At 36.6% G+C, this 23,814-nt stretch overlaps 1 protein-coding gene across 1 annotated transcript in view; it reads right to left on the minus strand.

Moving 5' to 3' along the window:
- SGCD (sarcoglycan delta) overlaps positions 1-23,814 on the minus strand; it is a 938,027-nt gene that overhangs the window by 466,846 nt on the left and 447,367 nt on the right. The window lies entirely within an intron of this gene.

Raw genomic sequence — 23,814 nt, forward strand, 5'->3', positions numbered from 1 at the left:
CTCCAGGCTCTGAGCCACCAGCACAGAGCCCGATGCAGGGCTCAAATTCACAAACCGTGAGATCATGACCTGAGCCGAAGTCAGATGCTCAACCGACTGAGCCACCCAGGCGTCCCCTAAATCATTCTTTCTAAACACATTTCAAAAAAAAAAAAAAACACAAAACACAGTTGGCAAGCTCCAAGGGTCATGTTCACCAATAAAAGTATGTTTTATTAAAATCTTTTTGATACAATAAACATTTCAATTTAGGTCTTATCATTCAGTTGTCCTGATAATAATGCCTATAAACATGTGACTAAGTGCATTTGAAGAAAAAAAAAAAACTCAATCTTTTCAAGGGCCTAGTGAGTCACCTTTGAATAATATGATGCATTTTTATGTAAAAACCAGCTTTTTCCCTTTGGACATGTGTCTATATCATATGCACTACACAAATGCTCTAAGAAAGAGCGACACAAAGAAAAAGTCTTCCTTCAAATGAACAAAATTATCTATTCTCAAAGCTACAGTACACAAGATCTGTTACACTTTCAGGTTAAATGCAGAAGTGTCCTGTACTTGACTTGGCAAAAATTTAATTTCTAAAATGCCACATAAAACCATTTAACCATACTCATCATATACTAATTAAAAAATATTTTTAGGGGCACCTGGGTGGTTCCGTCAGTTGAGTGTCCGACTTTGGCTCAGCTCATGATCTCGCAGTTTGTGAGTGTGAGCCCCATATCAGGCTCGCTGCTGTTAGCCTGTCAGAGCAGAGCCTGCTTCAGATCCTCTGTCCCCTGCTCTCTGCCCCTCTCAGAAACACTCTCTCAAAAACAAACATTTAAAAAGTATTTTTAATATTTCATACCTATAAGACTGTCCACATGTAACAGCCTAACCAAAAATTATGCTGTTGCTGAGTCTGTAGAGAAACCAATAAGCTTATATACTGTTAGTTGGAGGGCATAATGATTCAACCTTAATGAAGAATAACTCTACATATCTAGCAAAACTCTATATGCATTCATCTTCTGACCCAGCAATCTAGGAGTTTATCTAAAAATGTATTTCCACAAGAATTAAACATATGCACAAAACCTTGTGGCATATTCATTGTAGCATTAATTGTGACAGCAGAATATTGGGAAAAACTAAAATGTCTAATCACAGAAGACTGGTTAAATACACTATAATAACTTCATACTACAGAGTATTAGATGTACAACAGAAATGAGAAAATCTTTATGAACAAATATGATGTGATTTCTAAAATAGGCTGGTAAGTAAAAATATCAAGGTATGAATGACTATTGTATTTACTTTTTGAGTAAAAAAGGGTAAATGTAAGTGTATGTATACATATGAATGTACATAAATGCACTTATTCAAGTGTATGTAGACACGTAAGTATGTGTATATATTTGTAGCATGCATTTGAATGTACACAATATGGATAAATGAGAAAATAATAAAATCTACTTATGGGAATGTCAGAACAAAGTAGAAAAAATAAAGATGAGAATAAGATTTGTCCGAGCACAACTTTTCATTTAGTTTTAATTCTAAACTTAGAAGCATTTTACACTTTCAAAAAAACTACCTTAAAAAGGTTTAAAAATCATACCTAATATAAAAGACAAAGAGCAAAGAAACTTAACTCCATATCAAATTGATGACATAACTATATATAAAAAGTAGTTAATCCAAGTAACTTTCTTGGTGAGAAACATTCTAAAGACAAAGACACTGCAAAGAAATCTAAAACTTAGTATCAATAACAAAATCACAATACCAATCTGGTGGGTTTGTTCTTAGAATTACATTTTAAAAATATGTACAAGATAAGGGAAACTTATCTTGTGGGGTATATGAGAATCCTTTCTACTATCTTTAGAATAGTGGAATAGTAGAATCTTTCAATTCTTCTGAAATCTAAAATTGTTCTAAAATAAGGAAATTTATCTAAAGAAATAAGTTTACTTAAGGAAAAATAAGTGCATATGCAGAAGAACTAAGTATAATATTTGACATAGAAGAAATAATTGATCTAAAAAAAATCAAATATCTCAAAGATAGTGAACACTCACTGAAGCACTTAATGTTGTCACGACTATTGTTTTGTTATTGCATTCTGATAGATTTTTGGGGGTGGGCATTAAATTTTGTGTGACATAGTACATTCAACAGTTTCTGAGTCATGAGATCAAGCATCATAAAATCATTCAACCATACTCAGAGATCATTTTCCAAAATTACCTTATAATTATACTCTCTATAAGGTATTACATTTATATGTATACAGACATATATAAGAAGAGAAATAACTCCTTACTGTTTTCAGGGGAGATTCACACATTACCCTACAAAAGCCTCACAGTGACTCAGCAAAATAGATAGGGCAGGCCAGGACATCTCCCTTGAACAAATAAGCAAACAGGGGTCTAGAGATGATTAAATACTTGTTCTTGTTCACACAGCTCATTTGTAATAAAGTTAGGACTAGAATCCTACTCCCTCCTAGCCCATTGTTCTTCCTGACACATGCTACATCCTCACCTATACATAGGGGATTAGGATCTATTTAAGTTAACAAGGTATTGGCTTTGCAAAAATGTTACGAATTTGTTGTATTTCATTTAGGAGAAAGGTGACTCTCCTGCCCCTTTATAGAAAGTATTTTCAAGGTAAGGTCTCAGAAGATACAGTTTGCTCTACAGAATCTAGGGCATGGTGTACGTTGATTCGGAAACTCACAGAAGCACCAACACAGGAAAAAATAAAATTTATAGACGTTTCTCTCTCAATACATTTCTGACATTATAATAGAGTACCGTTTTATGCAATGGAACCTGTGTGATTATTTTACAAAGTCCTAAACAATCTAGCTTCATCTGACTCTTTAAACCTTGTCTTCTACTATTCTTCAACATAAATTCTGCTCATTACCCTGATCTACTCATTGTAAATATTCATTTTGTTGCCTTTGTACCACTCTTTGCTTCTTTAGTTCCTGTTGTTTCCCACTGAAGAATCCTCTCACTAGCCCAACCTCAAAAGAATATAATGAAAGATCATGGAGTAGCTCTCAGATTCTAAGCCTTTAGAAAGGCTGTAACCCGGGTGGCTGGTGAAGATGCGTGTCTGGCAGTTCTTAACAGTCTATACTGAGTGTGCATTATGAGCTTTTGCTTCACCTCCTTCTGTGGATGCAGGAAGGGCAATTTACAGCAGCAAAAATCTATTGAGCAGTATGAATGTAACTTAGGTAAAAATTACACGTACCCAATGAATATCTCAAGATTCAGCCTTCCTGTGTATTCTAGGAATTTTCGTGGTCTTTGGAGATCACAGTTCTGGAAATCTCTATTCCTATATCGCTCATTGCTAAAGAACACATCTGACACAAACTTACACTGTCATTATCAAACTCATCCACTGATTTTTTTGAGTGGTTACTTAAACCGTATCTTCCTCTTTAATTGAGATGATACCTTTCCAAACGTACATTGCTTTACAGATAAAGGAAAAGACAATTCAAAGTTGTCTCATTCAACAAGTATCCAACATGTCATTTATGATAATCTGTATAATTGCATTTATTCTTGACAGTAATTCCATGAGGCAGTGACTGCTGTTCCTTTTTCTCAAAGAAACTAAGGCTCAGGGAAGTAATATAACTGGTGAAGGTTACATATGCTGACACACGCAAAGGAGGTTTTAACAAGGTAGGGAATTAAACTTGATCCACTGTCTACACCATCTTCTTGGCATATCATCATGTGGCATCAATCCAGGAACCACTCTAGTTCATGTCCTATAGTGAGTGTGTGTTACCTCCTTCATTAAAGTGGAACCTCTTTCAATAAGAGTATTTCAATAATATGTGCCTTATGTACATATTACATCATCTACCATGCTTAGCATATTACTGAAAACATTATAAGCCATTAAGAGGTGATTCTGACTAATACATGATTCACTTGAGGTATAAAGTCAGCATCATAACCATATTTTTGGAATGGAATTTCTATTCTTATTATATAACACAAGATATCCGCTGGTCAGCCCTGTTAGAGAAAGGTTAAACCTCTCACTTTTAAGTGGGTTTAATTTCTGAAGATTCAGGCTTAATCACAGTTGTTTAGGAAGAAAAGCCACCTCACTATCCATGACCCAGTAAATTAGGATCAGAACATCAGAATTAAAAGACACAAGGAGATGACAACTTCCCACAAACCACACTTTTTGCTTTTATGGGTATCTCCAATAGCCATCACTGTAGCTATGAAATTAAGTCAACTCTCCATTAGCCAACACTTTAGTTTTGAGATTAAGTCTATAGTTGTAAGCAATGTGGAAGCCCCAAGAATGTAAGCTCAATGGGGACTTAGTCTTCAAAATAACACATGATATTCTTATCTTGGGATCTTTCTCAGTATTTTTTCCCACTTTAACAAGTTTCTATTTCCAGTCATACAAATGTAATCATTACGTTAAAAACAATTACCCCTTCATGCTTATGTTATGTTACAGTACTAAATGGAGCACGGGGCTCAATTCCAAATACCTAGGTCCTATAGTGTATACTTCCATTAGTTAACTGTGATATTGGACAAGTTATTTCATTACTTGGGTTTTTGGTATCCTACTGGATAAACGGAGACATTTGCACCAAAAAACTGAAAATCTTACTCCTAACTGGAAGTCTTCCTGAATACTGTATTATTTTGAGGGAGTTCAGAAATAAAATGGCAACAGAGATTACATAATTTCCACCCTCACTTTTCTAGTGTAAAGCATACTGTCTTGTAGCGTATGTTCAATAAACATGGGATGACCATATGTATGAGTGAGTGAATACATGGCTGGAATATAGAACCATTAAAGATCTTTACACTTTCATGAATTTCTTTTTTTTTTAATTTTTTTTTAACGTTTATTTAGTTTTGAGACAGAGAGAGACAGAGCATGAACAGGGGAGGGGCAGAGAGAGAGAGGGAGACATAGAATCCGAAACAGGCTCCAGGCTCTGAGCTGTCAGCACAGAGCCCGACGCGGGGCTTGAACTCACAGACCGTGAGATCATGACCTGAGCCGAAGTCAGATGCTTAACCGACCGAGCCACCCAGGCGCCCATGAATTTCTAAGTGTATAGTCTCACAAACGAACATGGAAATTTGTCCAAACCTGTCCTTTTGATGCTACCCTGTTTATCCATGTCAAATATCAAACTGCACAAGAAGTACTTCTTTGTACTTCTTTACTTATGGGGTCAATAGAGGAATATGATTACAATGTGGTCCTAACTAACTTAGTGATTTAGAAAAATTTAAATTCTAAGTACCTACAATCTAGACTTGATCTCCAAATAGATTTTTTTTAAAGGAGAATGTTGACATAATGTGAGCCAACAAGGAAGTGGAAATGCCACAGAAAATATAGAAACTATACGTAGATAAAATTACATGGGCATTTATATGCAAAATTAGAGTATGGTTTCCCCAGGTGGCCTCCACAGCACACTGTTCTGGAAAATTCCCATAAAAAAAGATTTTTATGATCAGATTCTTTGGGATATGATGTATCATTTTATAACCTTCTGGAAAGTGCTGAAGCATTATAAGTGTATGAAAGCTTTGAAAAATCTCACTTTGTTAAATGTATTATTTCTCAAACTTGCTTGACCATAGAATCTACTTTCTATAGAAGACAACAATTAAAATATTTTCAACCACTATTTAATAGAACACACTACTAAGCACAAGACATAAAAAAAAAACCTAGCAGAGCACATCCTTACCCTTGACCAAATGCATTAAAGCCACTCTTAAACTGCAGTCCTTTTAATTAAAAATAAACAAAAGAACCTCTATTTCATTATATTATCCATGAATATATCTAGTACTCCACTTTCTATCTTGATCCTGACACCCCTGGGTGACCTTACATGATATAGACAGTAAATCTGTGTCTTCAAAATCTTGGAGATATAACATTATTTTGAACCACAGACCTCTTCTCTAAATGGAATGCTTTACCAGAGACTTTGAAGGGCTCTTCCAATATGAATGTTTCTCTAAGGCCTTAGTTTCATCACTGAGGGTCAAGGAATCTCGGTGCTAAAAACAAATTACAACTGCAAGACTATATCATTAGCTTCACACCTCTTTCAATTAACTCAAGAGCCATAATAAAGATCAGAATCATTCACAACTCAGAGGCTATATAAGCAAGAATCATAGTGGTAAACTCAAACCTGTGAGCCAGTTTGGCTTTCGTTCATTCACTGCGAAAGTATTTATTGTAAGCCTAGTAAGTATGTGCTGGTAACTGAACTGAAAACAGTACTGAATTCTGAGGAATCAAAGAAACATTAACGCAGTATGACAAGTTCAACACTGAGGAAGGTCACAATCAAGAGACTGTTTTTTTTAATGTATGTTTGTTTATTTTTGACAAAGAGAGAGCACACACGCATGGGGAAGGGGCAGAGAGAGAGGGAGACAGAGGATCCAAAGAAGGTTCTGCACTGAACAGAGAGCCAGAAATGGGGCTTGAACTCAGAAATCACGAGATCATGACCAGAGCCAAAGGCAGATGCTTAACTGACTGAGCCACCCAGGCACCCCAAGAGACTGTTTAAATAGTAAGGCTTAAAAAGGAAACCCCTAGGTGATGTCTTTCCTCTAACAAGGAGGTGCTCAGAGTATTAATAATGTTTTGAAGTTTGTAAATGAGTACTGTTTAGAATTAGGTCATTTAAACCTGGATACTGTTTGCAATACAGCAACTACAACAGCAACAACAACACCATGAAATTCTTTCACTGAGTGGACCCAGAGAGGCATTTTCGAAGTCAGGACTGCTCCAGGAGTCGCTCAGAGGGCGGCTCCCCTGTGGCCTCATTAGCGGACTCTCATAAGGTACACACAGAAGCAGTGTCCTAGATTCCCACACACCAACTCTGACATTTATAAAGCACTTGCAGTCCTGACAAGATCAAAAACTCAGCATTCTTTCAAATCTCATAACAACTCCCAAACATGCCTGGCTCAGGCTGAGAAACTGAAAAGTGATAAAGCACTTATTAGATTTAAAAACACACACGCGTGCACGCGCGTGCGGACACACACACACACACACACACACACACACACACACACACACACACACCTTGGGGATTGGCTTTTCCACTTGCCTCCTGCAGCACGAAGCGTTTACTTGGTTTTAATAACACATTTTCTCCTTAGCAAAGGCTCATTGCATTTTACCTCCCAAACTGGACTCATCTGCAATTACTATGGTCCTATGATATTGGCACATTTACCAACAGACGGCGGCTTTCCTGTTAAACTGTGGGCTTCCAACCAAAATCTCCTGTGGCTACACTTGAACGTCAGTGGGAGACATCTTGGTGTCACGTTGTACAGTGACTGGAGACTTCCTCATTGCTAGAGTGGGCGTGAAGAACGTGTGGCAATGTGTTTACTGAAACTATGTTCTGGGCTGCTGCTTGCACAAAGATGATACTCTGGGTTTCTTAGTTTTTCAAAATAGTGAACATACCGTTTTTAAACATAAACATGATAGCCGAAGTTTATTGTGTACTTACGTGCCATGCCCCGTCATTATTTTTTATAGTGGTAAAAAACACATTACATTAACTATTTTAATTTTTAGGTGTACGAATCAGTCAAGTATTTTCACACTGTTGTGCAACTGATCTCTAGAACTTTTTTCATCCTGTAAAATTCAGGGGTGACTGGGTGGCTCAGCTGGTTGAGCATCCACCTTCAGCTCAGGTCATTATCTCACGGTTCGTGAGTTCGAGCCCCACATCAGGCTCACTGCTGTCAGCACGCAGCAGGCCAGAGTCTGCTTCTGATCCTCTGTCTCCCTGGCTTTATGCCCCACCCCCACTGTGGTGCTATCTAAAAAACAAACAAAAAAAAACAAACAAAACTCAAATTGTACACCCATTAAATACTAATTACCCCTTTGTCTCCCCTAGCCCTTGGAAACCACCTTTCTGCTTTTTGTGTCTATGATTTGGGAGACTTTAGATACACTTTATGAACAGAATAATATGGTACTTGGCCTTTTGTGACTGCCTTGTTTCACTGAGCACACTGTCCTCAAGGTTCATTTATGTTGTAACATGTGACAGGAGTTTTTACTCTCCTACTTTGTAAAGGCTATATGATATTCATGTATGTGTGTGGTGTATATATCATGATCTACATACACACCCCCCCCCACAGGAATATTGCACATATTACATTTTCTTTATACATTCATCTGCCAATAGATATTTGGATTGTTTCCACCTTAAGGCTATTATGAATAATGCAACAATGAACACAGGTGTGCAAATATCTCTTCAAGATCTTTCTTTGAATTCTTTTGGCTGTATACCCAGAAGTAACATTGCTAGATCATATGGTAATTCTACTTTTAGGTTGCTTTTTTTTTTTTTCTGAGAAAACTTCATGCTATTTACCATAATGGCTGCACCAGTTTTCATTCCCACCAAAAGTGTAGGATTCTAAAAATATGCATCTTTTCCAACATTTGTTCTGTCTTCTTGATTGTGGCCATCCTAAGGGACTTAAATGATATCTCATAGTGGTTTTGATTTCTATTTCTCTTATGATTATTTATGTTAAGCATCTTTTCATATGCTTTGGCCATTTATATACCTTCTTTGGAGAAGTATCTATTCAAGTCCTTTGCCCATTTTTTTAATATGGATATTTTTATTGTTGTTATTGAGGTTTAGAAGTTCTCCATATATTCTGCATACTAACTCTTATGAGATATATAATTTGCAAATATTTTCTCTCACTCCATAGATTTCCTTTTCACTCTCTTGATATTTCCTTTGATGCACAGAAATTTTAAGTTGATGCAGTCCCATTTGTCTATTGTCTATTTCCTTGGCTTTGGTGTCATTTCAAGAAATCACTGCCAAATCCAAAGTCCTGAACATTTCCCCTATATTTTCTTCTGGGATTTTTAGAATTGTGGGTTTTATGTTTAGGTCATTAATACGTGTGTGTGTGTGTGTGTGTGTGTGTGTGTGTGTGTGTGTGTATCTATGTATATGTCATAAGGATCCAATTTCAGTTTTCTGCATATAGATACCCAATTTTCTCAGCACCATTTATTGAAGAGATCTTCCTTTCCCATTGTAGTCTTGGTACCTTCATTGAAAATCATTTGGCCATATATGTTAAAGTTTACTTCTGGACTCTATTCTGTTCCATCGGTCTACATATCTATCTTTATGCCAGTACAAATATTTATTATTATAGTTGGGTCTTAGGTTTTGAAATCAGCAAATATGAGACCTCCAACTTTGTTATTCTCTTTCAAGAGTGCTTTGACTATTTGGGGTCCCTTGAGATTCCCTATGAATTTAGTATGCTTTTCTCTATCTCTGAAAAAGACATCACTGGGATTTTGGCAGGTGTTGCACTGAATCTGTAGATCATTTTAGGTAGTATGGACATTTTAACCATGTTAAGTCTTTCAATCCATGAGCACAGGTTGTCTTTCCATTTATTTATGTTTTCTTTTATAGTGTTTACATTATATCATTTTAATAATCCTTTAGTAAATTCCTAGAATATTAAAGTAAATCTGTAGGCAATGTGATTCTTAATCCAAAACCCCATTAGCTGAGGTCCAAGAAGCTTTGAAAATCGATGAAAACACACACACACACACACACACACACACACACACACACACTCATGAAATAGACACAATTTTTAGTTTATGTATCCCATGGAGTAAGATAAAAAGATCAATGGCATTCATTAATGAGTCTTATATTCATTCAGCACTAAAGCATCTAATGTGCATGGTACATCTAATGTGCATGGTACTTGGGATACTGAAGTCACAGTGAGTGAGAGCCCTGCCTTCATAAAGTTTCTGGATTTTCTGTGGATAAATGGTCTATAAAAGCTCAAAATTATTGCTAATCCAATGCCATTATTTCTTTTTACAATTAAATCCTGCCCATATTGAAAGTAAAATGTCTTTCTTTTCTTGCAGTCACCAACAATCATCAATATTGCTGGCTTTAAATAAAATCATGCAAATTTGAATTGAATTCCCTTTGCTAATTCTTCCTCTTCCCTTTCCCCTCCATTTCTGTCTTCCCTGAATCCATATACCATTGTAGTAGTGCTTTATTCTCCAGTGTCATTTTTCAAAAAGGACGGAATCAAGGCATGAGGAGGTAAAGTAATTTCCCAAATGTGAGAAACCCAAAAGCCAGCAATAAAACTTTGAAATGGGAAGTTTCCAGACTCCCAGTTCAGTGTTCTTTCTTACTTGTACCTGTGATTCTACTAATAGGAGCACTCACAAAGGAGTACAGGTTGGTGAGATAGCAACTTGCCTAAGAGAGGCCATTTCCTGAAACCCATGTGTGTGGGGTACTAAATAAAGACTATGAGTACCTCATTTAATTTACTCCTTCAAGACTCTGCGAGGCAGACACCATTTCTGTTCTTGAGTCAAAAATTGCCAGAAGGTTGCTTTTGAGCCAACAACTAAAGTAAACAAATCAGAAATCTCTTTGGGTCTCAATTTGACCTTCTTCTTTGGAAGTGACTGGACTAGACAAAGGACAGTAAGCCAGCTTGATCTCAAACTCTTGGTCCACTCAAATGGCATAGCCCTCTAAAGCTAAGTGTTGAAAAGCCCTCAAAGATCATATCTAGGCTCACAAGCAAAAAGTTCAGATTTATTATTTTTTTCCACTGAGCCTATAAGAGGTGTGTGTGCATGTGTATGGGTAGGCATGTGTGTCTGTATTGAGGTAGTAGGGTTACTGCCCGTGTGCTACATTTTTTTCATGCCAAAGAGATATTGCAGCCCTCATTCACTGGAAAGTCCCAATTCTAAACTTATATACCACACTCATGTACTACAAGTCTTTAACTTTCTCAAAATCGAAGCAAAGATGAGGACTCTGTCACACCTCAAATAAGACTGCGAAAGATTTCCTAGCAATGTCAATTAAAATGCCAGTAATAATAAGTATTTGTGCCATTTGAGTCCTCAGTGAACAACTAAAAGGAAACCATTAGCCCATTCACATAGACGACCATGGGCCACACAAAGAGACATTTCTGGAAGGTAACAGAGTAGAGAGCAAGAGGCGGAAAGCTAGAGCCAAATCCCAAACTACTCACTCACTGATTCCAACCACTCCAAGCCTCAGAATCCTTATCAACACAGTGGGGAACATAAAAGCACATATTCCATATGAAAGTTGGGAAAATTAAGTTAATAAATACAAAGCGCCTAATACAGTATCTCACAATCCAAGTATTCAGTAAATTATTACTGAATAAAGAAGAATACATTTATTTCTAATGTGAGTACAAAAAACATTATGTATACCCAAATTATACCATTTGCACAAGGCCAAGTTTCTACTTGGATCTGCTCCAAGAACTCCTAGACTACTTATCTACCTCTACTGTCTGCATCTCTCCTTATGAGTAAAGATCATCTTTTACGTTTCCTTTGCTTCTTTCACAGTTGTCTAAGAAAGAATGTAAGAACAGAGGCACCTGGGTGACTCAATCTGTTAAGGATCTAACTCTTGATTTCAGCTCAGGTCATGATCTCATGGTTCATGGGATTTGAGCCTCACATTGGGCTCTGTGCTGACAGCATGGAGCCTGCTTGGGATTCTCTCTCTCAACCTCTCTCTCTGCCCCTCTCCAACTCGTGCTCGCTTGCTCTCTCTCTCTCAAAAAACAAAACAAAACAAACAAAAAACACTACTTTTTTAAAAACGAATGTAAGAATAAACACAGCCCTAAAGAAGAAGGAAAAAGAAAAATAGATGTTGGTGTTCTTAACATAGAAAATATCTACCTGAATTTCAATGTTTGTGTTACATTTACAAAGGGAATGTAAGATGAAGCGGGGGAGGGAATAGTGAGGTGAGGAGGGAAGAAGTGAAAGCCAACATGTTTGGGATCAGAAAAAGGAGAGGTTTACCTTCCTTCTTTCTCTCCTTCCTCCGCTCATCCTTTCTGTCCTGCTATAGTCTGTCCACTCAAAATTCATATGTTGATATCCTAACTCCCAAGGACGACAGTATTAGAGGTGAGGTCTTTTGGAGACATTTATCTCATGAGAGGAGACCCCTACTACTAGGTAAGATTAATGTTCTTATAAAAGAGACTCCACAGCCCCCCCCCACCCCAGGACTTTCTACCATGTAAGAACACAGCAAGAGGGAGCCAGTTAGGAACCTGACATGACCTGAGCCAACATCAGATGTGTAACCAACTGAGCCCCCTAGGTACCCCTGTGTTGTTTTGTTATAGCAGTCCCATGACACATCCTTCCTCACTTTTTCCTTCCTTTCTGGCTGTGTCTTGGGGGTAATCGTAATTCATATTGATTATTTAAAGAATAAGAGAACAGGGCACCTGGGTGGCTCAGTCGGTTAAGCGTCCCACTTTGGCTCAGGTCATGATCTTACGGTTTGTGGGTTTGAGACCAATGTTGGGCTCTGGGCTGACAGCTCAGACCCTGGGGCCTGCTTCAGATTCTGTGTCTCCCTCTCTCTCTACCCCTCCACCACTCATGCTCTGTCTCTGTCTCTCAAAAATAAATAAATGTAAAAAAAAAAAAAAGAATAAGAGAAAGAGAACATGAGAGAGGAAAGAACCAACACACCCAAGTAAACAGGCACAAAAATCATATGTAATTAATATTTACAAGCAAAAGAAAAAAAGTACAATTTTCATAGCTGTAGGCTTAAAATTCATTGAACAATATAATGCTTCATCTTTCTACTTGGCCTTGATTTTCCACTCTCCATCTCTTATTAATCACTTTTACTCCTTTGGCTTTCTTTCAGCCCTAGTACAGCTATAAAAAAGAAAAAGAAAAAAAAAAGAAACATGGAAATAAAAATTATTCAGTTCTAAATAATTAATGGAGATTTTAGTAGGTGGGAACAAACAGTAGTTCAACAGATAATTTTTAAAATATAATCCAAGAGAATGCTGTGAAATAGGTGAGAAAACTGTTTTCCAACTCTTCATATGGTTGTTTCAAATTAATTAGTGAGGGCTGGGAAATGTGTATCCTTACTCATTGCTAGTGGAAATGTCACTGAGACACCATTTCTTGAGGGCAAATTGGCAGTGCACATGAAAAGGCTAAAAAAAGATCTGTACACTTTGACCCTTCAATTATACCTTTAGGGAAAATTTTCTAAGGGAGCCATTAATAATTTATGCAAAGATTTACCGACAAGCAGATGTAAAAGGCTTAACTTTTATATTGAAAAATTAGGACCAGACATTATAAATGTCTGACAGTGGAGGAATATTTAAATAAATTGCTTTTTAGAACCAGGTATTGAGAGAGGATTCATGCCATGTGTAGATGTTCATAATAGATTAAGTACACAGGATAGATCATGAGGCATTGAACACCCCATATGACATTTTAATAAAAAATACGGGAAGGTCCTTTTTTGATAAATGCAAATTTCTTATAAGGTTTAAATCTGAAAAACTGTTTTATCCATAGTTAGGTGTGCTGACACAGGTTTTATTTCCATCAAACTAAAATATGTCTTATACTCCTAATTGAATGTAGTCTTTCACACATAATCTTCGATAATATATTTCTAGCATTCGGGTCACATTACTAATTTTTGTTCTTTCCCTCAAAATGCCATTTTTACATTTTCCTGAGCTCCAAATTCTCCCCAAATTATGTATCCTTAAACTCATGGCCAACAGGTATATTTTAGTCTTAACATTGAGTTTTAAATGAGGAGTAAATGCCCACAATATTAAACAGCTGCATCAAATAGTGACGTACAGAGATTGCAATCCTGAAATGATTGATCAGTTGCCTGGTAGACAGCAGCATCTTGATACTAGAGTCTAAATGTCAGTACTTCAGGGATGCATCAAGTCTACATTTGGTTTGTGAAAGATACTTTGGGGTCTCGTGAGTAATGTTCAAGCAAAGGATGAAAATTCAAAGAGTGAAGAAATATGATATGTGAGCATATCAGTCAGGGTCCATCAATTCTCTTAACACATATAATTTAATCTATGAAAACTGTTCAAGAGATATAGGAACATTGGAGAGGCAAAGGGCAATATGTAGGTATCACAATGGTAGAAACCATACACAAAAGGTGCAGCCCCTAGGGCGAGACAAACACAAAAATGAAATTGGAAGTATCAGAAATGAGAACAGGAACCATTTTATTGATACTCCACACTTTGTGTCTAATTTTGTCCACAGCTATATTCTTAGGAGCACTTTTGACCAAATTTCTGTTGTTCTATTGATAACCATGAAACTGATCTGTTTCCTATTCTGGCAACGGTAAAGGAAATGTCTCATGGCTGATAGGACTCAAAGGATTTCTATCTCTGAGAATCCCTCAAATAAAAATATTTTCCCAAGTATCAATTTTTCACGAATAACATGGCAATATACAGCTTGCATGGATTATAAAAACACTAGATTGATGGGGGGGTGGGAGGGTGGAGGGTGGGTAATGGGCACTGAGGAGCACACCTGTTGGGATCAGCACTGGGTGTTGTATGGGAACCAATTTGACAATAAATTTCATATTAAAAAAAGAACACTAGAAATCTCAAGAGGACATGTGCGCAATGTGATTAGCAACCCAAGATAAAATTACTAATGGGATTATACAATTTTAGAACATAGTATAATAAAAATGAGTTTTACCCCCTCCCCCCCCCTCAAAGAAAAACATTACTAATTTGGGGATGTATTCAGACTGGCTGATAACAGAGTAATTGGACTGAAATAAATGACAATAAAAAAAAAAAAAAGAAAGAAAGAAAGAAAGAAAGAAAGAAAGAAAGAAAGAAAGAAAGAAAGAAAGAAAGGAGAACACCCAAGGAAGCCCCCAAGGGATCTAGGATCTAGAATTCTGAAGAAGGGCCCTCCTTCGCTAGTGCTGGTGACTTCAGCGCTCTGGGGGGGTAGGGGTGGGGTCTCCACAAAGCTAAAAACCACAGCCCTCAGAAAAGGGTGCATCAATTTCACTCTGGGAATATGAGAATAATATGGAAACTAACACCAGCCAACACAGGAATCAACTGCTGCCATGGGTAGTAAGCCCTTGGTGAGCCACAGTCAACCGAATAATGAGGAAATATTTTTTAAAAAACGAATTCCTTTGCCCACCTACTCTCCTCCAATTTACCTCTTACTCTCTCAGTTGGCAAGAACCAACTGATAGTTGGCAAGAACTATCAGAGAACCAAAAACAAAGGAGGATTATGGTTTGTCCAGTAATAGCCTTAGTATCACAAAACAAGGTACACCAGAACAGATTTGGAGTTGAGTGATAGGAACTTAGAGAAAAAAAAAAAAAAAAAAAAAACACATGGAAATATACGCATAGGGAACAAAAAAAGCATAATCATCAATATGCTGGCAGTAGTTATTACTAGATGGTGAGAGGCTATGAATGATTTAATTCCCTTGGTGCTTTCCTTCATTTTCCAATTCTTCCATAAAAAAAATAAGTCATAGCAATTCTCTTATACAAAAAAGACGACTTCTGATTAAAAGAATGTTAAATGATATCATGTAACATTTGGATGTGAAAGCCTCTGGTATGTTCGAGGGCTTTTCAGAATGAAATTTCTCATTTACACTAATTTCCCTAATGGCATCAAGAATAAAACGCGAGCCCCTGTTTACCCAGCTAAACAATGATTAATGCTAAGCATATGGAAACACATGGTAAGACTAATGAATAGTTTCTCTGTTTGAACATGGAAATCGTTTCGTGAAATTGGCTAGCGCTGGGTTTAAATGAGGTTACTAGATCAAAACCAAAGATTAATCAACTGGTTAATAATTTTGGCAACAACCATTGGCAATAAAAATAGGATAAAATAATTATTAAGGAAATAAGCATTTCCTAAAGAACATTAAATATCGCAATACTGGATATTATCTTATTCTGTTTCAGTGGCAGGTTCCAGTTTCCCCTGTGACTTCTCGATTGTAATCATCATCATCTCTACCACCACCACCACTGCCATTATTATTGAGCATTTACTATATGCTTAATGTGTGTTACAGAATTACTTCGTTTCCTCACAACAATCCTGTATGTTATAATTCCCATTTTTGAGTTCAGAAAATTGAGCCATAAATGGTTTAACTATCTTGCCGAAAATCAAACAAGCAATAAAGGCAGAGCCAGAACTTTAAAAGGAGTTTAATTTGGGGGTGCCTGGATAGTTCCATGGGTTGAGTGTCTGACTTTGGCTCAGGTTGTGATCTCACTGTTCATGACTTCAAGTCCCACATCAGTATCTGTGCTGACAGCTCAGAACCTGGAGCCTGCTTCAGATTCTGTCTCTGTCTCTCTGCCCCTTCTCTCCCCCGTCCTCAAATATAAATAAACATCAAAAATAATTTAAAAAAGAGTTTAATTTCTTCAGGTTATTATTATATTATCAATGTAAAGTATATTGTTACTAATAAATTTAAATACTATTATATTAATAACTTCAAGGTATATCAATTCAAATTCTAATTATTTATTTTGTTGCTGTATTACTTTATCTGTGGTCCAAATATGTAAAATACCTTAAATTCCTAAAATAGAATATAATACCTTCATCTCTCCCCATGCCAATTTATATTATTTAAATTACAACATGGTTGATAATATTCCAAAAACAATAAAACTATGAGAGCTTCATGTGTTTTTTTAAATTTTTTTAATTTTTTTTTTTTATTAATCTATTTTTGAGACAGAGAGAGACATAGCATGAGCAGGGGAGGGGCAGAGAGAGAGACAGAGAGACGCAGAATCCAAAGCAGGCTCCAGGCTCTGAGCCGCCAGCACAGAGCCCAACGCGGGGCTCAAACTCACGGACCACGAGATCACGACCCGAGCAGAAGCCAGACGCCCAACCGACTGAGCCACCCAGGCACCCCGAGAGCTTCATGTTTTAAACGTACCTTTCACAGAGAGTATTAATGCTCAAATATTTTACCTCAAACAAATACCTATTTAAAATTTGAAATCTTAATATGTTCAAGGAATGGTCTATCCTTATTATATATGATCTTATTTGATATTTAAAGTGCCTCTGGTACTCTCTTTTTTGGGGGGGTTGATAATAGTAGTTTCTTCAGGATATATGCCTGGCTGGGATGTTTGCAACAGGAGCACTGCCATTCTTCCATTCTGCAGCCACTAAAACTAATCACTGGAGGGCACCTGGCTGACTCAGTGGGTTTAGGCCCAGACTTCAGCCCAGGTCATGATCTCAGGGTTTGTGGCCTCCAGCCCCCATTGGGCTCTGTGCTGACAGCTCAGAGCCTGGAGCCTGCTTCGGATTCTGTGTCTCCCTCCGTCCCTCCCCCACTCATGCTCTCTCGCTCTCTCTCGCTCTCTCTCTCTCTCTAATAAATAAACATAAAAAAAAAAAAAAAACTAATCACTGTTTTCATTTCCATAGGAACCATTCGTGACTTCAAAATCTAACAACACATGGAGCTTCCAGGTTTGGTGAACACACAGAGGTGCCAGGAGAACAGAATGTCCCCACCTCACTCCACACATTATTCTATGATTCTGTTCTATTTGGATATTTCTGACTTTGCATCTTTTTAAATAAACTAGTAAACATATTAGTGGAAATAAAAGCCTATTTGGGGGAAGGGCTTAACCAAACACCAAGATGGCAACCCAAGAGGCTCCTGACTTTCCCTTCTCCTAAGGTAACATCAAAATTACAGCTACACATAGCAAAAAATTTTCTCTGAGAGAATTCCAGAAACTGGCTGAGTGACTCCTACACATCAGGCAAATGTGAAAATACCTCTATCAAAATGGGTAAGAAAGGCTGAGGCACACTCTTGCCATAAACCCAACTCATGGCATAGCACCGTACAATTAGGAGGCAATATCCAACTCCCAGCTTCTCTTTGGCGAGTTAAAGGTTTGGATTGCATATCTAGAACCCCAACATTTAAGGCTCCCACCCAAGGGATGGGCCCCCAAAACACCTAACTTTGAAAAACAATACAGTTTGCATTCACAAGTCAGTCCATCAGGACTCTAGCCAACAAAAAAGGACTATTAGCAGGAATGCACGAGCCCTTGCCATGGCTATCCCCACAGGGCTCAGGGCATAAGGAATAGGCATAAGCATTCATCTCCCAACCTTTCCCTAAATGAAGTTTGAGTGTCTGATTTACAAGCTGCTGCCTGAGGATCCAGCTCCTAATTGGAACACATCTAGGTGCCGCAATGGGATCCTCCTTGGAGTCCAAAAGAGCCAGGAGGCACTTCCCATGACTTTAACCTCTAACTCACCTCATAAATAAAATCAATCACAAAGGTCTCCATGTAAAATAATGGTCATAAAGGTGCTTGCCAAGGTCAGGAAGACAATGCATAAACAAAGTGAGAATTTCAACAAAGAGAAAAATATGAGAAACTATCAAACAGAAATAAAACTGAAGAATATAATAACTAAACTGAAAACTTCACAAGCTGGTAGGGAGGTTTCAATAGCAGCCTAGATCAAGTAAAAGAAAGGATCAGTAAAATTAAAGACAGGGCAATGGAAGTATTCCAGTCAGGGGAACAAAATGAAAAAATAATAATAATAAAATAAAAGGAGTAAATACAGCTTAAGAGACCTATAAGATACAACCCTATAGACCAGTATGTGCATTACAGGGGTCACAGAAGGAGAAGATAAAGGAACAGAAAACTAATCCAAAGAAAATGGGTGAACATTTTACCAATTTAGGGAAAGAAAAAGATATCCAGATCCAGAAAGTACAGAAATTAAAAAAAAAAAAAAAAGATAAATCCAAAGAGATCCATCCTGAACACATTATACTTAAATTGCCAAAAGTTAAAGACAAGGAGAGAATCTTAAAAGAAGTAAGTAGAGCCAGAAGGGAGTGTCATGACACATTCAAAGTCCTGAAAGAAAAAGACTGCCAACCAAGCTACTCTCCCAATACACTGCCAACAAAGTTGCCCTTCAGAATTCAAAGAGATATAGTTTTCTAGACAAGCAAAAGCTGAAGGACCCCATTACCACTAGACCAGCTTTACATAAAATGTTAACAGAGGGCTAAAATACAGGCTGCTAATTACTAGCAGGAAAACAGGAAATTATAAAACTTGCTAGTAAACATACAGTTAAAATCAGAATATATTATAATTCTGACACGTTAACCAAGTAAATGGTGAAAAGTAAAGTATAACACCAGTATAAAGATCAAAAGAGAAAAATATTAAAAAACAACCATAACTAAAATAATTTGTAGGAATGCCTGGGTAGCTCAGTCACTTAAGGACTCTACTCTTGATTTCAGCTCAGGTCATGATCTCACAGTCATGAGATCAAACCCTGCATCAGGCTCGACACTGGGCACGGAGCCTGCTTCAGATTCTTTCTCTCCCTCTCCCACAGTTCCACCCCTGCTTGCACACACACTCTCTTTCTGAAAATAAGTAAATAAATAAAAAATAAATGGATAAATAAACAAATAAATAAATAAATAAAATTTAAAAGCATAACTACAGTAATCTGTTAGATACACAATATCAAAATGTAAAATGTAATTGTGACATCAAAAACAAAATGTCGGGAAGGAGTGTAACAGTGTAGAGCTTCTGTATGCATTCAGAGTTAAGTTTTTCTCAGGTTAGAAGAAACCATTATAAGATATTTTACATAAGCCGTCTGGCAACTACAAGGCAAAAACCTATAGCAAACACATACCACATACAAGGAAAGGAATCAAGACACAACACTACATAAAAATCATCAAAAATACAGGAAGAGACCAAGAAAGGAATAAAGAAACAAAAGAACTACGAAAACAAAAACAAAAAACAGACAATAATTAATAGAATGGTAATTGTAAGTCCATACTTATCAATAATTACTGTAAATGTGAACAGAAGAAACTCTCCAAGAGAAGTCACAGAGTGGCTGAATGGATAATAACACAAGATCCAACCATACCCTGTCTACAAGACACTTGCTTCAGCTTTAAGGACATACACAGACAAAATGAGGACAAGGAAAAAGATTTTCCACTCAAATGGAAACCAAAAGAAAACAGGGGTCACAATATTTGCATCAAACAATATAGGCTTTATACCAAAAACTGTAATAAGAGGCAGAGATGATCATTTAAAATTCTTTTTAATGTTTTATTTATTTTTGAGATGGAGAGAGACAAGAGCATGAACAGGGGAGGGGCAGAGAGAGAGAGGGAGACACAGAATCTGAAGCAGGCTCCAGGCTCTGAGCTGTCAGCACAGAGCATGACACGGGGCTCGAACTCACAAACCGCGAGATCATGACCTAAGCCAAAGTCGGACACTTAACTGACTGAGCCACCAAGTGCCCCAAGAGATGATCATTTTATAATGATAAAAGGGCCCATTAATCAATAAGATCTAGCAACTGTAAATATTTATGCACCCAACACTGAGCACCTAAATATATACAGCACATATTAACAGATCTGATGGGAGAAATAAATAGCAATACAGTAATAGCAGGGAACTTATACATAACTCCCAACAATGGATAGATTATGTCTTCAGAAATATAAAGAAACACCGGACTTCAACTATACCTTAGACTAAATGGGCCCAACAGACATATAGGGAAAATTCCACCTAACAGTAGCATAATGTACATTCTTCTCAGGTACAATGGAACATCTCCAGGAGAGATCATGTTAGGCAAAAAAAAAGCAAGCATTAATGAATTCAGGAAGATTAAAATCATATCAAGGATTTTTTTTCTGATCACTAATGTATGAAACTAGAAATAAATAACAAGAAGAAAACTGAAAAATTCACAAATGTGTGGAGATTAAACAACATTCTCTTGAACAATCAATGGTCAACGAGGAAATCAAATGAAAAATCAAAACAATTTGATTTTTTTGATTTGATTTCAAAGACAAATAAGACAAATGAAAATGAAAACACAATATACCAAAACTTATGTGATACAGCAAAAGCCATCCTAAGAGAGAAATTTGGAGAGATAAATGGTTAATTACGAGGAAAAAAGATCTCAAATGAAGAACCTAACTTTATACCTAACATACTAGAAAAACAAGAGCAAACTAAGCCCAAAATTAGTAGGAAAAAAAAAGGAAGTGGAGGATAGAAATCATTGAAACATAGACAAAAGAAAAAGGTAATAGAAAAGATCAGTGAAACTAAAAGCTATTTTTCTTTAAAAATAAACAAAATAGACAAACTTCAGCTAGATTTACCAAGAAGAGAGAGTGCTCAAAATCAGAAATAAAAGAGGAGACTTTATAACTGATGCTACAGAAATACAAAGGACCATTAAGGGATACTATGAATAACTTTAAGGCCAATTAACTGGACAACCTAGAATAAATGGGGGAAAATATTAGAAATATACAACCTACCAAAACTGAGTCATGAATAAACAGAAAATCTGATAGGCTGATCACTAGTAAAGACATTAAGTAAGTATTCAAAACCTCCCAACAAACAAAAGTCCAGGGCCAGATGGTTTCACTGATGAGTTTTACCAAACATTTAAAGAAAAATTAATACCAAACCTTCTCAACCTTTTCCAAAAAACAGAAGAGGAGGAACACTTCCAAACATATTTTTCTGAGGCGAACATTACCCTGATACCAAAACCAGACAAGGATAAAATAAGATTAGAGGCCAATATCCCTATTGAACATAGATGCAAAAATATTCAACAAAATTAAGAAACAAAATTCAACAACACATTAAAAGAATCACACTGGAGCACTGGGTGGCTCAGTTGGCTAAGCATCCGACTTTAGCTCAGATCATGATCTCACAGTTCATGGGTTCCAGCCCCGCATCAGGCTCTGTGCTGACAGCTCAGATCCTGAAGCCCGCTTTGGATTCTCTGTCTCCCTCTCTCTCTGCCCCTCCCCTGCTCATTCTCTCTCCCTCCCTCCCTCCCTCCTTCTCTCTCTCCCCCCCTCCACTCAAAAATAAAAATAAGCATTAAAAAAATTAAAAACAAGGGTTTTTTCTTCACAAAACAAGGGTTAAAATCATATCATCTCAATACATTTAGAAAAAGCATTTAACAAAATTCAACAACCATTTATGATAAAAATGCTCAACTAGGTGGGCATAGAGGGAATGTACACCAACATATTAAAGTCCATATATCACTAGCCCACAGCTAATATCCTTCTTAATGGTGAAAAGCTGAAAGCTTTTATTTTAAGGTCAGGAACAAGACAAGGATGTCCATTCTTACTACTTATATTCAACATTGCAATGGAAGTTATAGCCAGAGCTTTTCAGCAGGAAAAATTAAAGAAACGTATCATATCAGAATAGGAGTAAAATTGTCGCTATTTGCCAAAGATAAAATATTACACATAAAAAGAACCCTCAGACTCCACCAACATAACTGTTAGAACTAATAAACAAATTCAGTAAAGTTATAGGATATGAAATCAATGTACAAAATTGAGTTCCATTTTCATATACTAATAATGAATTATCAGAAAGAGAAATTAAGAAAATAATCTAATTTACAATACATCAAAAAGAATAAAATGCCTAGGAATAAATTTAACCAAAGAGGCAAAAGTCTTAAACACCAAAAGCTGTAACACACTGATAAAATAAATCAAAGATGACACAAATAAATGGAAAGATATTCTGTATGCAAGGTCTGGAAGAATATTGTTAAGATGTCCATACTACTCAAAGTAATATGCAGATTCATGCACTCTGTACCAAAATTCTAATGTTATTCTTCATAGAAACAGGAAAAACAATCCTAAAATTTGTATGGAGCCACACCTTAAAAAGCCAAAGCAATCTTGAGAAAAAAGAACAAAGCTGAAGGCATCACACTACCTAATTTCAACCTATATTATGAAACTATAGTTATCAAAACAGTATGGTATCGGCATAAAAACAGATTCATAGATGAATGGAACAGAAAAAGAGCGCAGAATTAAACCTATGCATATATGGTCAATAAAGCTAACACACAGGAGCCAAGAATATGCAAAGAGAAAGGATAACCTTTTCAATAAATGGTGCTGGGAAACTGGATAGTCACAGTAAAAAAAAAAAATTAAATTAAATTCGACCCTTACTCCAAAGAAGTCAACTTGAAATACAGTAAAAATTTTAAATATAAGACCAGAAACCACAAAATTCCTAGGGGAAAAAAATATGGGGTAAGCTCTGTGACATTAGTCTTAATGAAGATTTGTTTAAATTTTATACCAAAAGCAATGGCAAAAAAAGAAAAAAATTAAAAAGAAGGACTATACCAAACTAAGAACCTTTACTGCAGCAAAGGAAATCATCAACAAAAGGCAATTTATGGAATGAGAGAAAATATTTGTGACCCACTTTTCCAATAAGGAGCTAATACCTAAAACATATCAGAAACTCATACAACTCAATCACACAAAAACAAACCAATTAGAAAATGAACAAAAGATCTGAATAGATATTTTTTCAAAGAAGACACAAAAAATGGCCAACAGGTACATGAAAAGATGCTCAATCAACATCATCAATCATTAGGGAAGTGAAAACCAAAACCACAATGAGATATTACCTCATACCTGTTAAGATGGCTTTTATCAAAAAGTCAAGAAATAACAGATATTGGCAAGGATGTAGAAAAGGGGGAACAAATCTTCACTTTTGGTGGGAATGCGAACTGGTGCAGCCACTCTGGAAAACAGTGTGGAGTTTCC

This window comes from Panthera leo, chromosome A1 (genome assembly GCF_018350215.1).
Source record: "Panthera leo isolate Ple1 chromosome A1, P.leo_Ple1_pat1.1, whole genome shotgun sequence".
Classification (NCBI taxonomy): Eukaryota; Metazoa; Chordata; class Mammalia; order Carnivora; family Felidae; genus Panthera; species Panthera leo.